This window comes from Armigeres subalbatus, chromosome 2 (assembly GCF_024139115.2).
Source record: "Armigeres subalbatus isolate Guangzhou_Male chromosome 2, GZ_Asu_2, whole genome shotgun sequence".
NCBI lineage: Eukaryota > Metazoa > Arthropoda > Insecta > Diptera > Culicidae > Armigeres > Armigeres subalbatus.
Genome location: NC_085140.1, coordinates 371,262,985 through 371,280,992, shown reverse-complemented (window position 1 = coordinate 371,280,992; position 18,008 = coordinate 371,262,985). Strand labels below are relative to the sequence as shown.

The window sequence follows — 18,008 nt, the reverse complement described above, 5'->3', positions numbered from 1 at the left end:
CAGAGGAAACTCGTTACACTATATCGTGAAAATTTAAAAGTATATTTTCTTGAAATCTAGCAATTTGATAGTTTTAAAAAATCACATTTCCACATCAATAAAACAAGGAGATTATTAAATTTACAAACCTATTGGATTTTGAAATTCCCGATATCATAAATATTGACATTTTACTTGACTCTCGGAAGATATTTGAAAATATCCCCTGGCATCTCTGCTCAGAAGAGCGCTTTTTTATCAAACCTTATATTTTAGATGACTCTTTATCGACTCATGGAAACAAATTGTATTAATTTTTTTTTTTTAATATTCCACATCCCGATATTTATATGAGTCGATGGTCTTTCAATATCGAATGATAGAGGTTTGACTGTAGTTTGAAAATTATTGCGAAAAAAGGCCTATAAGAAGCCGCAAAATTGAGTATACACCGAAAGTTTTATTTGAAATCTCTTCCTATAAACATTATCATTGAAATTTAATGTTCTTGTTTTATGACAAGGCTTGTAATAATAAATATTCTCTACTTTGATATTCATTGTTTTGAAATTAGAGCAAGAACTGTTCGAGCTTTGATCAAAATGGCGAACAGGTGAAAGGTAAGAACGTTGCTTTGTAAAAAATCAATGTGCAGTAGACGTTCGATAACTACAAGTCATTTAACTGCAATGCTTTTCAACTGCAATTCGATAGTTGCAACAGTTTTGCAGTTATCGGACCGCTAAACTTCAAACCGATGTCAAACTGAATGACAGCTGCATTGCGCTGCACATTTGAATGCACTTTCACTGCATCTGACGTTGATTGACAACCGTTTGACGTCTAAAATGCGTTTGCAGTTATCAAACGGTATTCGTTAATTGGAAAGTAAACATGTTGCAGTTAACGAACGGCTACTGTACCAGGGCAAAAAAGTTACGATACATTGTAAATATCTCTACAATACGGTCTCACATATGTAGAATAATCGGAAATGAGTTGAACATATGAAAATATGGAGGGAAAACGCAAATGTTGAGGATGACGTAAATAAAATTTAGTAGAACTTTATCAAAAACTGTTCGATTAGGTCAACTATCACCTCAGGTTGCTCATTTATAGTGATATTATCAAATGAGTAGAACACAAACAGATTCTAAGAAGTAGTTTTCTAATTTGTTTATACTTTCACATGTTCGAACTCAAATTGTATTCTGAGAGGGATTTTCATGCTGATTCCTTTCAAAATTTGATCCAAAAACATAATTCCAGCGTTGGGAAGTTGAGTTCATCAGAACCCGCTAAGGCGCCGTACACTAATTACGTAAGCATTTCTTCTGGATTTTTCGAAACCCCTCTTCCCCCATGTAAGATTTCTCCCATAAAAATACATTTTTATTTATATGGAACCTAAGAAAATGGCAGACCCCCCCATAAGTGCTTACATAATTAGTGTACGACCCCTAAGTGGAGAAGAACGACGGATTTTCTTCGTAGATTAGTAGGAAAAGCACCCATTTTCACATAATTTGCAAATGCACATGTCTATGTCAGGTAGTCAATACTTCAGCTTAAATGATTCCAGAAACTCAAACCTTTCAGCATTTAAGCCAAACAAATAAATGAATGAATATTGTTATCATCATATATGAATACAAGTTATTGGAAATCCCCAATCGTATGACGAATCTTCAACTTATTGGAAACCTCTGTTGAGCAAAATCTGTTCAGCTAAAGCCGACTAAATTATTCACGTATTCGTTTGTTTTGCTTTACACTCGCTCTATGGTCGCACTTTTAGTATAGATACAAACGCCGCCGTATGAAATTATTTACGTTCATCCGTGCAAGTACATGTAGGTATATATTTGCAGGTTGAAACGAGTCATACCTGGCGTTACGTCATACGGGTTCCCAAGATTGCGCTAGTGAATGTGGATACTGCCATTTGGCGGTTGGGGAGTATCTTGTTTCATTCTATAGTCATCAACAATTCATTCTATAGTCAGTTATCAACAGTTCTAAGGGGAATTTAATAAAATTTGGACTAACGCATGAGCAGCTTAAGAACATACGAATAGAGAATTGTCTACATGAGCGTCTTTGTAGAATAGATTCAAAAAAATATTTGATCTACTGGATATAGATATATGTACTAGATATGATATTTCACACACTTATACTCACTTGGGTATTAGTCTGGAACTGGGCAACCCTTTCGCTGACCTTGCAAGTATGTAAGTTCTGTCTTCTTCGTTATTCGAATTCACTTTAAGCTCCTTCGCGCCACACTGCACTGTGTAGAATGCATTTCAAGGGAACATTTTAAAAATCACTGAATTTAACTTCTTTTATACGTTTCCACTTAAGAAGCTTTCATCTGGTTTTATCGTTTTCTTCTCCAGCACCGGTTTTGTTACTGATATTCGAGACAGCAACGAGCAGCCCTTCCGATTCCGATATCTTGAATTCTGCCCGTTTCTTCGTTCTGCCTCGCCATTCGCTGACTTCTGGGGGCCTTTCGTGTTGGCACCGAGACTTGACTTCTCGGTCCCGTTTCGTCGTCGTTTGGATGTTTCTCTCTTCCACTCCGTCGCAATTTGTTTCTTATTTTTCGGGGACCTCACTCAAATATGTAGCTGCTCCCCAGTTGCTTCACCCAACTGCTGTTCAACACTCCCATTAACACACTTATGCATTAGGGTGTCCCTGTTATTTCATGGTCTGGAAGGAACACGTATGATAAAATATCTGTGAAATATATTCGCGGTATCATAATCAGATAATGTTTCCAATATACATCCTATCATAGAATAAACCATTCCATTTCAGAACAATGGTTTTTATGAATATTAATTTTAATGTAGAAAAGAACAAAAAAGTAAGTAAAATGAACAAGATGAAAATGAAATATTCAATTTAATTTAGCACTAAAATCTATTAACAACTTAAAAAACTCAGCTCGATTCTCGTTTATTTTCAGCATGTTTCGCTATTTAATGAGACTTACTACTCCAAGATTGTCACATGGAAATATTTCATTTAGTTGTGGCTCTATCTGAAAGGTTATATTTTTCAAATACTATCTATGAGGTTGCGTTAGTGTTTGATTACAATCGAAGGACAAAATCAACCAAAAATAAACCTATTAAGAAGTGACATTGCTGTACCTTGAATAGATTAGTTTGGTGTCTGAAAACAACGCGCTCAGTATCTTATCCAATACAACCTTGTCAATTATATCTGCCTTATCTCTGACTATAAACCATGAAGATCATATGCTCTGGGACACCCTAGTATGCATTCAAAACGAAGCTAAATATTCCTCATGAAACACAATACGAGAAGCAATACTTCGTTTCAATACTTCAAGTTCTGTATACTTCCGATCTTACCCAACTATATCACATCGCCTGAACACTAAACACTTTTCTTAGAAGTACACATGTCGTTACTTCGCCCCGAATGAAATAATTGAATGAAGTATCACACTAAGCAACTTGGAAAACAACACATCGCAAGCAGATTGCGCTTTGGATTCTCATCTATACTAAGGGTACACGATTCATAATCAAACGGCACCCTAGTAGCTGTGTATTTGCAAGTAGTATTGCTATCAATCGTTCAGGCACACACTTGTGGAATCTCCGCGCGCGCTTTGCACACACTCGTTGGCGCTGACTGAGGAGTAAAAACACCCGGCACGGTTCAAGGTTCACTCGAGACTGAATTGGCCGTCCCCGTCTGCTGGCTGACGACGACGTGCTTTTGCCTCTGCTGTGTTTAACTCGCGTCGCCCACTTGCAACCAAGTCGGGCTTACTAATCTTTCGATGACTACAAGTGGTTGGATGTATCGTTCATTTGTTCGAGGGTCGTGATTGTTTGGGTGCGATGAATTGTCCGCAGCGTGAATGGATGGAGTCAAAGTAGCAGTTGCCATACACTAGGGGAAGACTGAATGCTGTCTTCAAAAGTAAATGTAGAATCACAAAAAAATTACCATAATGGGATATGGTAATTTTTAAAATTTCAAAATGTTATTTATTTGAAAACAATTTAAAGCACGATGTTAGACTTTTGATTATATACATTATACATAAGTTTATTTGAATGTTAGTGATGTTCGTGAATAGATCCCGGATAAAGTATTTCTTTTGATGGTTATTGAATTTATAATCCCATGTAATAAATAATTTCCAAAAAACTTCCAACTTGAAATTTTTAAAATTATTTTTATTTCTATTTGCTATACCTTGCCGTGTTAAATTTTTGTGATTCTACTTTTCCTCCGATGACAGGGTTCATTCAGTTCTCCTAGCGTATGTACGATATAGGTGCGTTGGTCCTCAATGAAAGGTGTAGTGCGGGTGGTAGAATGAATTTTGTTGGTTGTGTAGGTATACTGTGGGTTAAGAAAGATAGGATTGCACTATTTATTGTTAAAGAAAATTCAATAATAAGTATCTCATAAATGAAAACTATAATTCAGCGGCGTTGCGTGATCAATTCTTCAACCTGTGCACTATTTTAATATTTCGAGAAAAACACATAAAAGGGACCTGGAATGATAAACCAATTATTTTTCAAAGCAATTTTCAATAAGTTTTGCTCATTTTGTTGCATCTAACTGGTTCTTAGCTACTTCTTATTTTCTGAATTAACTCAAACTAAACTAAGCTTAAAAGTGATAGTTCGTAAAATTAAAAATTACTATCATCAGAATCGTTTCCAATGTGACAAATAAGACATATATCTATTCGGAAATTATTGAGCTGGCACTTTCAATTCTAATTTGAGTTATTTCGTAAAATGAGACGAAGTTTTAAATACAGAAAATGAAATTGGAATATATCAATCATGCAAAGTTACTAATAATGATTTGTAATTAGCATGTCATATCAGAAAAATAAAGTCTGTACAATAAAGTGAACAATAAAGTTCATAGCCTTAACTCAAATAACAATTATTATATTTACAATTTATTTCTTTGATCAATATTCTAGACTGGACAGATGTCAAACAATTTTCCGTCCATCAGCATGGACATTTCCTCACGAACATTTTCATAAATTTGTGTGGACCATTGACATTTGACGTACCCCCTTCCCTAACTAAATATATTGGATCTCTTGAAAAAAAAAACAATAAATGTCTTTGAAAATGTTTAATCATTTCATATTCGCTAATTCTGCGCCAATATAAATTTTGATCAGTGCGACTCGCGCCGTTGTAAAAAGTACAACACTTTCGAAAAAAGCATGCTTCTCGTTCACAAGAGCGGCGAGACTGCGTGCGTGTTCCAGGATCAAGCGAGTCCCGGAAGGTTAATATCACAGACAAACAGACATAACACATTGAACATTTACTTATTAAATTCATCGTCGTTCAAACACTAACGACATCTGTTGATTTCAGTTAGTTGGGCAAATCACGAACCAGATGGCGGTAGTGAGTAAACGTCAAACTCGAGCAAAAACGATGCGCGCGCCACGAGTGATCGATTGGCCAACTAATGATTATTTGAATTGACCAGCAAATCAGTGAACGATGGAAATTTGACGAGTGTTATGTCCGTTTGTCTGTGTTAATATTGTCAGATACTTCAAGGTCGATTATATTCGATATATAGGCGCTTTTTCAAACAGGCTTTATTGCAAATTCTTATTAGATGATGACAATTTCGATTGTATAATATTTCACCGAAAACTATTTCGCGGAATTCATTTTCGCGGTTGAAAATTTCGCGGAATAACATTTGGCGGTTTGTAACTTTTCGCGGTACGACATTTGGCGGATTGTACCTTTTCGCCGAATGACTTTTGGCGGAATGTACCATTTCGCGGAATATTAATAATAATAGCTTAGTGTTCATTTAGCACTTCCACAGTTATTACCTAAAAGGATTCTAAGCCCAGTTACCTTTTTTGCATTCGTAAAACACGAGATTAAGGACATAGTTGGAGGAGTACCACGATGGCAGTCAATGTGGCACCGGACCTTCCACGGGTCAACCCCACACCTCCCCCACTCCTCTCCCACCAACTTTCGGATGCATCGAGCAGAATCGAACAAAGTATAATATTCAAATTACTAACCTGTTCACAGCATTTTTTTTTTTTTTAACTAATTTTATTTGCTAATTATCTAATACATGCATTCATCTCTTAGACCAGGTGTTCCGTGTTTTCTTAACACTATCATCCTTATTTGCTATGTTACGCTTTTAGTTATTATTAATACATTTCAATTGCCTCTAGCAGTTAGAATTTTTTCCTCTGGTTGAATTGAACCATGTAGGAATTACAATGTTTTCTACTTAAACTAAACTTAACCTATTTTATACTAAGGGTACAAGAGTTAATCGTTGCAATAGAAGATTGCAACGATTTTTATCTAAAATTGGAAATTATTTTGTTGGACATTTGTTGCAATGTCTCAATATTAGACGTTCTATGAAGTTCATTGGTACTATACCACGGAGGCAACTTCAGAATCATTTTCAGGATTTTATTTTGAATCCTCTGGAGTGCCTTCTTTCTGGTATTGCAGCAACTAGCCCATATTGGCACAGCATACAACATGGCGGGTCTAAAATTTGTTTGTAAATCAAAAGTTTGTTCTTAAGACAAAGTTTTGATTTTCTGTTTATAAGTGGATATAGGCACTTAATATATTTGTTAATTTTGGCTTGAAGGCCTTCAATGTGATTTTTAAAAGTTATTTTTGATCTAGCAGAAGTCCTAAATATTTAGCTTCGCTAGACCAATTAATTGGAACCCCATTCATAGTGACAATGTGTCTGCTAGAAGGTTTCAAATAAGAAGCTCTCGGCTTATGTGGGAAAATTATAAGCTGAGTTTTGGAAGCATTCGGGGAAATTTTCCATTTTTGCTAGTAAGTGGAAAAAATATCCAAACTTTTTTGCAATCTACTACAAATGACACGAAGGCTTCGCCCTTTGGCTGAAAGGCCCGTGTCATCTGCAAACAAAGATTTTTGACACCCTGGAAGTAAAAATGTTATACAATATGGGCCCCAGTATGCTGCCTTGGGGGACACCAGCCCTTACAGGTAATCTATCAGATTTAGAATTCTGATAGTTTACCTGCAGTGAGCGATCTGATAAATAATTTTGGATCAGATTAATGATGTACAGAGGAAAATTAAAAATTCATCAATTTTACAATCAAACCTTCATGCCAAACACTGTCAAATGCTTTCTCTATATCAAGAAGAGCAACTCCAGTCGAATATCCTTCAGATTTGTTGAGCCGAATTAACTTCGTAACTCTTAATAACTGATGAGTGGTTGAATGCCCATGGCGAAAACCAAATTGCTCATCAGCAAAAATAGAATTGTCATTAATATGAACCATCATTCTATTTAGAATAATCTTATTGAAGAAAGCAAACTGATTGAGCGATAACTAGAAGTCTCAGCTGGATTTTTGTCCGGCTTCAAAATTGGAACAACTTTGGCGTTTTTCCATTTATCTGGAAAGTATGCCAATTGAAAACATTTGTTAAATAAATTAACCAAAAAAGGAAAAGAGCTCTCAGGAAGTTTTTTATATGTATGTAGAAAATACCATCATCACCTGGGGCTTTCATATTTTTCAATTTTCTAGTAATAGATCTCATTTCATCCAAATTAATTCTCAACGAAGGGTCAAAACATTATCTTGATCGAGAATGTCTTCGAAGCTTCGTGTAACCTGATCCTCAATTGGACTAGTGAGACCTAGACTAAAATTATGGGCACTCTCGAACTGCTGAGCAAGTTTTGAGCCTTTTCGCCATTTGTTAATAAAATTTTATTTCCCTCTTTAAGCGCTGGAATTGGCTTTTGAGGTTTTTGAGAATTTTTGTTAATTTCCAAAAGGTTTCGAACTGGGATCAACTTCGAGACATTATTCTCAAAGTTGGTATTTCTCAGAATAGCGAAACGTTTTTAATTTCATTTGCAAATCTCGCCAAATAACTTTCAACGCGGGATCGCGAGTTCTTTGGTATTGCCTTCTTCTCACATTTTTAAGACGGATCAGTAGCTGAAGATCGTCGTCAATAATAATGGAGTTGAATTTAACTTCACATTTCGGAATTGCAATGCCTCTGGCTTCGATAATTAAATTTGTCAAAGATACGAGCGCATTGTCAATATCACTTTTGGTATCGAGAGGAATATCAACATCAAAGTTCCTATCGATATATGTTTTATATAAATCCCAATCAGCTCTATGATAATTAAAAGTAGAGCTGATTGGATTATAAATGGCTTCTTGTGAGATTTCAAATGTCACAGGAAGGTGATCAGAGTCAAAGTCAGCATGAGTTACACTAGTCAACAGTGTTTTACTCCCTTCAACCATTCTTAGTGTACTTGAAAGATTTTTCTTCGCTGAATTCAGTCATGTATTCAGATTTTTTGTAACACGTCCAGTTTTTGAGAAAAACGGGTTTAAATTCACAAAACTACGTATTCTTATGGGAATTTGGTTTTCTGTTCTGTAAAGCTGGTTTTCGGTTTATAACTTTGAGAAAGAGGTTTGAATTATATACAACAAATCGTACAAGATCTAAGTAAGTTGTTGAATCTTATTTGACACGTTCAATTGTTGTGCAAAACGGAATTTCATTCACAAAAGTACGTAATTTCACAGAAATTTGTTTTTCTCCTCTGCAAAGCTGAATTTCGGCTCCTCACTTTTAGAATAAAGTTTGAATTTGGTGAAATGGGTCTTGTAGAATGCATGTGGGTTGTTGGACTTCATTTGGCACGTTCAATTGTTGTGAAAAACGGAATTTCATTCACAAAAGTACGTATTTTCATTGGAATTTGCTTCCTCTCCTCTGCAAAACGGAATTTCGCCCCCCCCCCTTTTAGAATAAAGTTTGAATTTTGTAGAATGGGCCTTGTAGAATACATGTGGGTTGTTGGATTTCATTTGACACGTTCATTTGTTGTGAAAAACGGAATTAAATTCACAAAAGTACGTCTTTTCATAGAAATTTGGTTTCTCTCCTCTGCAAAGCTGAATTTCGGCTCCTCACTTTTAAAATAAAGTTTGAATTTGGTGAAATGGGTCTTGTAGAATGCATGTGGGTTGTTGGATTTCATTTGGCACGTTCAATTGTTGTGAAAAACGGAATTTCATTCACATAAGTACGTATTTTCATAGGAATATGCTTCCTCTCCTCTGCAAAACGGAATTTCGGCCCCCCCTTTAGAATAAAGTTTGAATTTTGTAGAATGGGCCTTGTAGAATACATGTGGGTTGTTGGATTTCATTTGACACGTTCATTTGTTGTGAAAAACGGAATTAAATTCACAAAAGTACGTCTTTTCATAGAAATTTGGTTTCTCTCCTCTGCAAAGCTGAATTTCGGCTCCTCACTTTTACAATAAAGTTTGACTTTTGTAGAATGGACCTTGTTGAATACATGTGGGTTGTTGGATTTAATTTGGCACGTTCATTTATTGTGAAATGGGAATTTCATTCACAAAAGTACGTATTTTCATTGGAATTTGCATCCTCTCCTCTGCAAAACGGAATATCGACCCCCCTTTAGAATAAAGTTTGACTTTTGTAGAATGGGCCTTGTAGAATGAATGTGGGTTGTTGGATTTCATTTGACACGTTCAATTGTTGTGAAAAACGGAATTTCATTCACATAAGTACGTATTTTCATAGGAATATGCTTCCTCTCCTCTGCAAAACGGAATTTCGGCCCCCCCTTTAGAATAAAGTTTGAATTTTGTAGAATGGGCCTTGTAGAATGCATGTGGGTTGTATGATTTCATTTGGCACGTACATTTGTTGTGAAAAACTGAATTTCATTCACAAAAGTACGTATTTTCATAGAAATTTGGTTTCTCTCCTCTGCAAAGCTGAATTTCGGCTCCTCACTTTTAGAATAAAGTTTGAATTTTGTAGACTGGGCCTTCTAGAATGCATGTGGGTTGTTGGATTTCATTTGGCACGTTCATTTGTGAGGAGCTTTTCATAGAAATTTGGTTTCTCTCCTCTGCAAAGCTGAATTTCGGCTCCTCACTTTTAGAATAAAGTTTGACTTTTGTAGAATGGACCTTGTTGAATACATGTGGGTTGTTGGATTTAATTTGGCACGTTCATTTATTGTGAAAACGGAATTTCATTCACAAAAGTACGTATTTTCATTGGAATTTGCTTCCTCTCCTCTGCAAAACGGAATTTCGCCCCCCCCCCTTTTAGAATAAAGTTTGAATTTTGTAGAATGGGCCTTGTAGAATGAATGTGGGTTGTTAGATTTCATTTGACACGTTCATTTGTTGTGAAAAACGGAATTAAATTCACAAAAGTACGTCTTTTCATAGAAATTTGGTTTCTCTCCTCTGCAAAGCTGAATTTCGGCTCCTCACTTTTAAAATAAAGTTTGAATTTGGTGAAATGGGTCTTGTAGAATGCATGTGGGTTGTTGGATTTCATTTGGCACGTTCATTTGTTGTGAAAAACGGAATTTCATTCACAAAAGTACGTATTTTCATAAAAATTGGGTTCTCTCCTCTGCAAAACGGAATTTCGCCCCCCCTTTAGAATAAAGTTTGAATTTTGTAGAATGGGCCTTGTAGAATACATGTGGGTTGTTGGATTTCATTTGACACGTTCATTTGTTGTGAAAAACGGAATTAAATTCACAAAAGTACGTCTTTTCATAGAAATTTGGTTTCTCTCCTCTGCAAAGCTGAATTTCGGCTCCTCACTTTTAGAATAAAGTTTAAATTTTGTAGAATGGGCCTTGTATAATGCATGTGGGTTGCTGGATTTCATTTGACACATTCATTTGGTGTGAAAAACGGATGTTCATTCACAAAAGTACGTCTTTTCATAGAAATTTAGTTTCTCTCCTCTGCAAAGCTGAATTTCATCTCCTAACTATTAGAATAAAGTCTGAATTTTGTAGAATGGGCCTTGTAGAATGCATGTGGGTTGTTGGATTTCATTTGGCACGTACATTTGTTGTGAGAAACGAAATTTCATTCACAAAAGTACGTATTTTCATAGAAATTCGGCTCCTCTGTTTTGTGAAGCCAAAAAATCCGATTTTCACAACAAATCAATGCGCCAAATGTCATCCAACCAACCATATGCATTCTACAAGGCCCATTCTACAAAATTCAAACTTTATTCCAAAAGTGAAGATCCGAAATTCAGCTTTGCAGAGCACAGAATCCAAATTTAATTAAAAATACGTACTTTTGTGAATTAAATTCCGTTTTTCTCAACAAATTTACGTGCCAAATAAAATACAACAACCCACATGCATTCTACAAGGCCCATTCTACAAAATTCAAACCTTATTCTGTAAGTGAGGAGCCGAAATTCAGCTTGCAGAGGAGAGAAACCAAATTTTATGAAAATACGTACTTTGTGAATGAAATTCTGTTTTTCACAACAAATGTACGTGCCAAATGAAATCCAACAACCCACATGCATTCTACAAGGCCCATTCTACAAAATTCAAACTTTATTCTAAAAGTGAGGAGTCGAAATTCAGCTTTGCAGAGGAGAGAAACCAAATTTCTATGAAAATACGTACTTTTGTGAATGAAATTCAGTTTTTCACAACAAATGTACGTGCCAAATGAAATCATACAACCCACATGCATTCTACAAGGCCCATTCTACAAAATTCAAACTTTATTCTAAAAGTGAGGAGTCGAAATTCAGCTTTGCAGAGGAGAGAAACCAAATTTCTATGAAAAGACGTACTTTTGTGAATGAAATTCCATTTTTCACAACAAATGTACGTGCCAAAAAAAATCCAACAACCCACAGCCATTCTACAAGGCCCATTCTACAAAATTAAACTTTATTCTCAAAGTGAGAAGCCAAAATTCAGCTTTGCAGAGCAGAGAAAGCAAATTTCTGTGAAAATACGTACTTTTGTGAATTAAATTCCGTTTTCGCAAAAAATGTACGTGCCAAATGAAATCCAACAACCCACATGCATTCTACAAGGCCCATTCTACAAAATTCAAACTTTATTCTAAAAGTGAGGAGCCGAAATTCAGCTTTGCAGAGGAGAGAAACCAAATTTCTATGAAAATACGTACTTTTGTGAATGAAATTCCGTTTTTCACAACAAATGTACGTGCCAAATGAAATCCAACAACCCACATGCATTCTACAAGGCCCATTCTACAAAATTCAAACTTTATTCTAAAAGTGAGGAGTCGAAATTCAGCTTTGCAGAGGAGAGAAACCAAATTTCTATGAAAATACGTACTTTTGTGAATGAAATTCCGTTTTTCACAACAAATGTACGTGCCAAATGAAATCATACAACCCACATGCATTCTACAAGGCCCATTCTACAAAATTCAAACTTTATTCTAAAAGTGAGGAGTCGAAATTCAGCTTTGCAGAGGAGAGAAACCAAATTTCTATGAAAATACGTACTTTTGTGAATGAAATTCCGTTTTTCACAACAAATGTACGTGCCAAATGAAATCCAACAACCCACATGCATTCTACAAGGCCCATTCTACAAAATTCAAACTTTATTCTAAAAGTGAGGAGTCGAAATTCAGCTTTGCAGAGGAGAGAAACCAAATTTCTATGAAAATACGTACTTTTGTGAATGAAATTCAGTTTTTCACAACAAATGTACGTGCCAAATGAAATCAACAACCCGCATGCATTCTACAAGGCCCATTCTACAAAATTCAAACTTTATTCTCAAAGTGAAAAGCCGAAATTTAGCTTTGCAGAGTAGGGAAACAAAATTTCTGTGAAAATACGAACTATTGTGAATTAAATTCCGTTTTTCACATCAAATGTACGCACCAAATAAAATCCAACAAACCATATACATTCTACAAGGCCCATTCTACAAAATTCAAGCTTTATTCTAAAAGTGAGGAGTTGAGATTCAGCTTTGCAGAGGAGAGAAACCAAATTTCTATGAAAATACGTACTTTTGTGAATGAAATTCCGTTTTCACAACAAATGTACGTGCCAAATGAAATCCAACAACCCACATGCATTCTACAAGGCCCATTCTACAAAATTCAAACTTTATTCTAAAAGTGAGGAGTCGAAATTCAGCTTTGCAGAGGAGAGAAACCAAATTTCTATGAAAATACGTACTTTTGTGAATGAAATTCCGTTTTTCACAACAAATGTACGTGCCAAATGAAATCCAACAACCCACATGCATTCTACAAGGCCCATTCTACAAAATTAAAACTTTATTCTAAAAGTGAGGAGCCGAAATTCAGCTTTGCAGAGGAGAGAAACCAAATTTCTATGAAAATACGTACTTTTGTGAATGAAATTCCGTTTTTCACAACAAATGAACGTGCCAAATAAAATCCAACAACCCACATGCATTCTACAAGGCCCATTCTACAAAACTCAAACTTTATTCTAAAATTGAGGAGCCGAAATTCAGCTTTGCAAAGGAGAGAAACCAAATTTCTATGAAAATACGTACTTTTGTGAATGAAATTCCGTTTTTCACAACAAATGTACGTGCCAAATGAAATCATACAACCCACATGCATTCCACAAGGCCCATTCTACAAAATTCAAACTTTATTCTAAAAGTGAGGAGTCGAAATTCAGCTTTGCAGAGGAGAAAAACCAAATTTCTATGAAAAGACGTACTTTTGTGAATGAAATTCCGTTTTTCTCAACAAATGTACGTGCCAAATGAAATCATACAACCCACATGCATTCCGCAAGGCCCATTCTACAAAATTCAAACTTTATTCTAAAAGTGAGGAGTCGAAATTCAGTTTTGCTGAGGAGAAAAACCAAATTTCTATGAAAAGACGTACTTTTGTGAATGAAATTCCGTTTTTCACAACAAATGTACGCGCCAAATGAAATCCAACAACCCACATGCATTCTACAAGGCCCATTCTACAAAATTCAAACTTTATTCTAAAAGTGAGGAGTCGAAATTCAGCTTTGCAGAGGAGAGAAACCAAATTTCTATGAAAAGACGTACTTTTGTGAATGAAATTCAGTTTTTCACAACAAATGTACGTGCCAAATGAAATCCAACAACCCACATGCATTCTACAAGGCCCATTCTACAAAATTCAAACTTTATTCTAAAAGTGAGGAGTCGAAATTCAGCTTTGCAGAGGAGAGAAACCAAATTTCTATGAAAATACGTACTTTTGTGAATGAAATTCCGTTTTTCACAACAAATGTACGTGCCAAATGAAATCCAACAACCCACATCCATTCTACAAGGCCCATTCTACAAAATTAAAACTTTATTCTAAAAGTGAGGAGTCGAAATTCAGCTTTGCAGAGGAGAGAAACCAAATTTCTATGAAAATACGTACTTTTGTGAATGAAATGCCAAATGAAATCCAACAACCCACATGCATTCTACAAGGCCCATTCTACAAAATTCAAACTTTATTCTAAAAGTGAGGAGTCGAAATTCAGCTTTGCAGAGGAGAGAAACCAAATTTCTATGAAAATACGTACTTTTGTGAATGAAATTCCGTTTTTCACAACAAATGTACGTGCCAAATGAAATCCAACAACCCACATGCATTCTACAAGGCCCATTCTACAAAATTAAAACTTTATTCTAAAAGTGAGGAGCCGAAATTCAGCTTTGCAGAGGAGAGAAACCAAATTTCTATGAAAATACGTACTTTCATTAATTAAAATGCGTTTTTCTCAAAACTGGACGTGTTACAGAAAATCTGAATACGTACCTGAATTCAGCGTAAAAAATCTATTGAGTACATTAAAAATGGTTGAAGGGAGCGAAAAAAAGTTTAATTTTGTTGGATAGTGTTACCAATTGGCCACACAGCTGACTTGAATCCGTTAAAACTAAATTAATTGTAGAAGGATTTCGACTGGAAGAAAAACAAGTTGGTCCATTGGGATATTGAATAGTATAATATCCCACAGAACAATCTTCAAATAAAACTTTACCATTGGAATTGCTTTGAGCATTATTCCATGAACGGTGTTTGGCATTGAAGTCACCAATCACGAAGAATTTTGATTTGTTGCGAGTTAGAATTTGAAGATCAGCTTTCAACAAATTCTTTTGCTGCCCATTGCATTGAAAAGGCAAGTAGGCTGCAATGAAGGAAAATTGTCCAAAATTTGTTTCAACAGTAACTCCCAAGGTTTCAAAAACTTTGGTTTCAAACGAAGAAAATAATTTATGTTTGATACGTCTATTAATGACAATGGCGACCCCACCACAGGCGCTGTCAAGACGATCATTTCTGTAGATAAAATAGTTTGGATCTCTTTTAATGGAGAGTCCTGGTTTTAAATACGTTTCAGTTATAATGGCAATATGCACATTATGAACTTTCACACAATTATTTGGATCCATTGAAACGGAGTCCGATAACAATTTTTTGTGTGTACTTTATACCAACCTGAACAGCTTCAGGAATGGTATTTGCTTTGAACATTGCATCAATCATGTGATGCAATTGTTCAGTTAAAAAATCAAAATCGGAAGCAGTCATGCTACCTGAATCGGCAACATGACCGTTATTTTCCGTTGGGACATGGGTATAAACCTCATTTTGAGAAGAGAAATTTGGTCTACCAGCAGCGATGTTTGCATACGTAGGTACATTGGAAAAATTGGAATTTACTGAAGTGCTTGCTACCCGTTGACGAGCGGCAAAATTTGTTTGTGAATTGTGATGGGTATGAATTGCTCGACCGGTAACTGGTTTCCAAATTTGAGCGTTTGAAAAAATTCTACCCGTCGAATCTGGGATCCGATTGGAATTTCCCGTCATCAATTTTGCACGGGAATTCAAAACTTTTTTGCGTGAAGGGCATTCCCAGAAATTGGATTTATGATTGCCCCCACAGTTTGCGCACTTACATTTATTGGAATCTTCTCTCACAGGACATGCGTCCTTGGCGTGAGAGGTTCCACCACAAATCATGCATTTAGCATCCATGTGACAATGTTTGGTTCCATGACCCCACTTTTGAACATTTTTTTTTTCGAAAAAAAAAATTTGTTATAAAAATTTTGTCTTTGGGGGGGTTTTATGCCCAAAACCACCTCCGTGGCTACGCCACTTCTTCGCATTATACCGGGCAGACGCATCAATTTAAAGAAAGCATTACCCTTCCCCTCACCTTATACCGGGCAGACGCGTTCTGTTAAAGAAGGCATTATCAACTCCTTTCGCCTTATACTGGGCAGATGCATTCATTTAAATAAAGCGTTACCCCCCTCCCCCCTTCGCCTTAAACCAGGCAGATGTGTTCTTTTAAAGAAGGCATTATCAAGGCGCCCCCATCGCAGCATTTGGTTGCCTCAAAATCATGCATATTTTCCGTTTATGTACCTAGGTATCTAATAGTCAAATTTGCATTTATCAAATGCACATTATTCAAAATATGTTTCGATTAGAAAGACAAGAAATCTATCGAGAGTTTAAATGATGGGGATAAACACAGGGCACAGGTTGCACATGCGGACGCGACGCCTCTGCTATAATTGGAATTGCTTTGGAAAGGACCTTGTCTTTCGTACCTTGTCCTTCGCAGGTACTCAGAATTCATTTATAATATATCACTGGCGGCAAAAGTTATTTCATGAAAATCGTTGTTGCTTGCAGTATTAGGGGAAATGACGGCTTTGGCAGGTTTTGTTCTATTATTGGCAGGGGGGTTTATAAAACCAATTATGCTAAAATCTTGCCTAAACATTCGTTGCATATTAAAGAATATTGTGGCCAAATTTCATAAAATTTGGTCAACAAAAATCCCCTGACAATAATAGAACAAAACCTGCCAAAGCCGTAATTTCCCTTATTTACAAAAGTAAAAAGAACGATAATAATTTTAATTTTTTTTTGGGATGACAAAATCGGGTCGAAAACGTGATAAAATCAGGGGTAGACAAAATCAGGGAGTGACATAATCTGGTCAACACTGTGTAGTATATTACGATTTTTAGAATTGAACCCCGTTTGGCATAAAGTCGTTTGGCATAATGGCCGTTTGGCATAATGGTCGTTTGGCATAATAATCATTTGGCATAATTGTTTTCAGAGCTGTGTGATTGATGAATAAGATTAAGCCATTTAGATTCGTTGTTTCTACCATGAAACATTGAACGCATGATTGTAGAAATTGTCGCGGCAAAAGAAGGTTCCTGTAAAACCAGAAATATTTCAAATGTTGACACAAATAGGGGGTACCGTAGCGTAGTTGGCTACATGTTTGGGTAACGTGAAACACACAAAGAATCAAGATAGAAATTCAAAGTAGGAAAGAGACGAGCCTGGAATTGAACCCACGATCTCCTGCTTATAAGGCAGAAGCGATAGCCACTAGACCACTGAGCTCGTCATATTGAAACTGTATGATTATTTACCATAATAAACCATAAGGGCACCCAATTGAAGCGATTTGGATAGGAAGAGTGGGATCGCCAACTTCCTATTGTTAACATTTCGTGGAAAAAGGGCGGACTTTTCTCTCCATCTATTGGATCAATCTGGGAAACGATATTATTGCATGTACGAACTTCCTTCTGGAAGGCGATTCTCTGATCATCTCGTAGATTCGCATAAGTGTCTATGCTTTTTCCTTTTTGGTCCTTCATACAGGAGTTTGATGAAATACAAACAATAGTATAATCATGATCAAATCGTTTGTCAGATATGGCCAGTGCTATCCGCAGGTGCCTTTCTACAATAGGTGGTAGTATCATCATCATCATCAAGGCCAGAAACAAACGATGTATTCCAGCAGTACCCGATCCGGCAGTTGAAAATCATAAGAAAACTACAAGCAGCGAGGGATAAAACTGCAGCAAGATCCTAAGATGTCCCTCCTAGCGTTGCTCAATGAGATGGTCAAAAATTTGCGAAAAGATGCTCAAAATAGTTCAACCAAGTAAGCCAGCCGTCGGTGTTATTATTTATTTATTTATTTATTTATCACCGTCTTCGATACTACATCGTACAGACTGTACTTATCTCCTTTATTCAACCTCTCTTATAACTAAACAGTT

General features: G+C 36.0%; 1 protein-coding gene across 8 annotated transcripts in view; it reads right to left on the bottom strand.

Annotated features, from left to right (window-relative positions):
• Positions 1 to 3,713, bottom strand: part of LOC134213068 (vascular endothelial growth factor receptor 1-like) — a 141,933-nt gene extending 138,220 nt beyond the window's left edge. For 4 of the 8 annotated variants that reach the window (XM_062691605.1, XM_062691601.1, XM_062691609.1 and 1 more), the window contains exons 1-2: positions 3,375 to 3,712; positions 2,167 to 2,703 (exon numbers count right to left, since the gene is read on the bottom strand). The gene's annotated coding sequence lies outside the window, so the exon portion shown is untranslated. Of the gene's footprint in view, positions 1 to 2,166; positions 2,731 to 3,374 lie in introns of all 8 variants that reach the window. The other 4 variants (XM_062691608.1, XM_062691603.1, XM_062691604.1 and 1 more) reach the window with 4 other exon arrangements.
• Positions 3,714 to 18,008: the final 14,295 nt, after the last annotated feature.